We start from the raw sequence: 3,925 nt of genomic DNA, 5'->3' as shown, positions 1-3,925 counted from the left end.
GTATGATTTCAGGACCATGGACAGCGTATCTGATCACCATTTTGATGAGATGTGTGTTTTCAGTGATGGACCTACACAAATTCACCTGCATGCACTTTGTATATGCACTATATGTGCGATATAGCTCGCAGCATAGTACCATCTCTGACTTTGTACATGCTGTCTGTATGGATATGCTACAAGACAATGCTCTAAAAAAAGGGTAAGCAAAATAAAATAGTTATAGTGAGACCATACCAAAGAAAAATAAACAGAAATTCTGCAATTACCCATCAGTCAGCTGCCCAGGGAGCAATTGCAACACTCTCACCTTCAAATCTCGTTTTGATAAAACCTCTTGTAGGATTCATTTACCTGGACATCATGTCAAGAGTTCTGAGTTGCACTATTATTCTGACAAGACTAATAGCTTATATATCGTGCACAAGTGCAGCTGATGATGAGGAAATATAACGGATTTCTTTTGACCAGAAAGCCTTTGAAGAAAGAATAAAATTCTAACTAACAGTGTAACTGTGTGGTTTGCCACTCTGATAAAGTCGGGCATCATTTCTACTCATCCCCTCACAAGTTTGCCTGAGGCTGTGTTGAAAATTAAAGAGGGAACATGGGATGGAAGTGCCCCATATGTTTTTAGCGATTCATATGGAAATTATTCAGTGATGTGAGCTTACCAGAAATAGGCTACGAAAAGGTTTTCTCATGTATTTGTTATACTGGAAGAGCAAATGACGATTTAATAGCCAAGAAAAGTATTATAAGTTTGCTCTTCACATTGGGCCATTTGTGTATGTATGCTTGGGTTGATGGCATTGCTCATGTGACCTCAGCACCCCTGCGAAATGTCTGTTCATGGATTTATGCTGAGTCAGACACCATTAGCTGTTATCATCCCCCTCTCAGGATCCCACTCTGCACTAATGTGGGTCAAGGGCCACATTATAGAAAAGCCTTCGCCGTACAGACTTATCTCACAGTGCATTGCAGGATTTCTGCCATTGGACTGTCGGTGAATGTCATAGGAAGCTTCCAGAATATTGAGATAAAATGAAAATGCTTGAAAATCCATGGTTGGGTTGTTTTGTTTTTTTTTTAAATCTGGTTTTATTGAAAGACCTTTTTTGAACAAATTTGTCATGTGAGAGAGTGAAAATTTTGTATCTTGTATCTTGTTAAATACACAATCACTCTAACATAGCTCAGAACACACAGCACACTAAATATATGTTGTTTGCAGTTAAATTATAAAGGAAATTGTAAGGAAAAGAAAAATAAACAGTGCACTCAGAAGTGAGTTCCACACAAAAAATAACTGTGAATGAACAGATAGCTGGAATGTTATTTGTGGACGCTGCCCTGGGGCATCTGCCTAATTCTATGCGGCATTTGCTCCGATGCAGGACACACTTGAGTGGGTGCCGCTGATGATGCACTTGATGCACTAGGGTACTCTCATTCAGAAGTGTGCAGGTGACTAGGTCACATAACAGGCTCACTCAAATCCTGATTATGAACTGTTACAAAGAATTCCAATCATTATCCTGATTAGACACCCTCTTAGTAAACCATCAAATCATATTGTGCTGCAATTCATGTGGACAGCCAGAGTACATAAGCCAGCTATTATGTGGAAAGATTTGTGCACGACAAGAGTGTTCTGTACAGAGAGTCATTTTTGTCCACTGTAGCTAGAAGTGATTGATTGACTACTATGTTAAAATCATTATCGGCTTCATTTACTTTTGATTGTGCTCTATTTTTAAGTGGTTTTAAGAGTTAGGATTAAAGGACAATCCTGCGTAAATTTAAAAAACTACAAAACATAGAAGTTACAGGTGTGTGTGTATTAGGAGAAGCCCTGTATGTTCAGTTAATGTGGAGAGCCAGTTGTGAGCATCCTTGAATTTTATTTGTGATAATCAAGACAGTTTATTTCATCTGCTTCCTTACCTGCAACCCTTTCAGGGGTTTGTGTCCCCTCCCTGTCTCAACCTGGGGTTCTTTCATGTGTTAAGCAAATATATTAATCTCCACAATATGGAGCCACTGAAGCCACTTTCAAAATCTTACTAATCTTACTAGTTACTTCTAAAACACTGATAGGGCTTTCAGATTGAGAAAAAGATACCTATGTTAGTATTTAGATTGAAAGAATAATCTTGATTAAATATACTGTTTATATATACCATAGTGTTGTATTTTTCTAAAAATCATCTTGAAATAATGAGTGTTTTATTGCAAAAATATAGGAAAGAACTATGTAAATGAGTTACATTATTTATTTAATGTTTTTAATTTACATCTTCCATTTATTTCTAATTTAATTCAAAAAGATAAACTCGATATATTTGATATTAAAACTCATCCTACTGACTGGGGTATATTTTTCGTCATACCCCAGTCATACAACCATTATTAAAAATGCAATTTGTTTCTAGTGATGTCACATTAGTGTTTTGCCTTTCTGCTTTAATTAGTGATTGTTTAAAATGTTTTGAGGTCCCAGGGGACTCCAGTTAAAAACATACAGAGAAAACAGAGAAAACCCCAACAATCATATGACCCCCAATGGCTAACTGTTGGTTACCTCCAACAAGGCAGTTTTGGGGCAGTTTGCACTTCTGTGTGAAGTTGCTGCATGAGAATAAACTGTTGCAAGTATAAGGCCATGGTTCTCAGTTATGAAAGGGGGGCATGTCCGTTCCAGACCAGGGGTGAGTTGCTGGTCCAAGTGGAGGACTTTAACGGTCTCAGAGGATTTGTTCATGAGTGAGGGGAAGAGTGGAGCAGGAGATTGGCGGATGGATAGGTGCAGCACTTACAGTAATGTGGGCACTGTGCTGGTCTGCTGTGGTGAAATGAGCCAATTCTGTAGCTGTCGATCCAGGTTCTGACGCTGGCCGATTGTCATGAACTCTGGGTAGTTACTGAACAAATTAGCAGAAACTAGCGTATTGTTTTTAACGTTTCTGGAGTGTCTCTCCCCTAGCAAAATGGAAAGTATCTTGGTCATTTGGGACTGACTCGGAGTAGAACTGTTTCACCAAGTTCTTAAATCAACTTTTCTCAGCAGTCCTCTCAAGGCTGCAGTTATCTGTGTCGTGGCTGTTTGTATTAAACTAGACTTGAAAATAAATCTTTATACTGTTTGAATAGTAACTGAACATTAAAATATCAATATGAAAGTTTACTTTTCATATATGCCCCCTCCATATAGAAATGTCCTGTCATATAAATATTATATTACAGCAGCAGAAATATTTCAGCTATCTTAGAGTTGATTTCTTAGGTTTATATAATGCTTCTCTTTAGATAAGTATGTCATCATATTATCTTTGCATCATAATCTGTTAGAATAAGCCTGAGGAGAAATTCAGATTATTCCTGTCATCGTTTAAATTTAGCACAGCCCATGACACACCAAATGAGGCAGGAATGGTTTGCAATCCTTGCAACCTGTCACCCAGTCTGTTTGTTGCAAACACGGCATTAGTTCATGTATCTACTGTATGTGCTTTATGATATAAGTACAGCTGTATGTATGAATAACCGAAATATGTAAAGCCACCCAGTGATATAGTGCAAGTTGTGTTTTTGTATTATTTTTTCTCGAGTATCCATGTTTTAAACATGTTTTATTTCTAAATCAAAAAATATAAAAATATTCAACATGACAAATTAGTAAATTCTGCTCTTTTGGAGGAAATGCTTGTAATGATATTCATAATATTCTTTGAATGTTACATGTGTTTCAGTTTTGTAAGTTTCTCAATTTTTCCATGTTACACCTCCATGAACTTCATGATTTTCGAGTGGTTTCTTTTATTCTTTATTCTTTCTTTTTCTTCTTTCTGTCCTTTTAGAGATAGGGTGGATACTTTTTCTGAATGCTACTATTTCCGAATAACAATGTACTTAAATATAT

The 3,925-nt window shown here is 36.8% G+C and overlaps 1 protein-coding gene across 1 annotated transcript in view; it reads left to right on the top strand.

Moving 5' to 3' along the window:
- The window catches only part of lingo2 (leucine rich repeat and Ig domain containing 2), a 79,337-nt gene that overhangs the window by 72,435 nt on the left and 2,977 nt on the right, over positions 1-3,925 (top strand). The window lies entirely within an intron of this gene.

Source organism: Pundamilia nyererei, unplaced genomic scaffold, assembly GCF_000239375.1.
Source record: "Pundamilia nyererei isolate P.nyererei 1_Seehausen unplaced genomic scaffold, PunNye1.0 scaffold00020, whole genome shotgun sequence".
Taxonomy (NCBI): Eukaryota; Metazoa; Chordata; class Actinopteri; order Cichliformes; family Cichlidae; genus Pundamilia; species Pundamilia nyererei.
The sequence above is the reverse complement of the archived record's forward strand: the minus strand, read 5'-3'. Positions and strand labels throughout refer to the sequence as shown.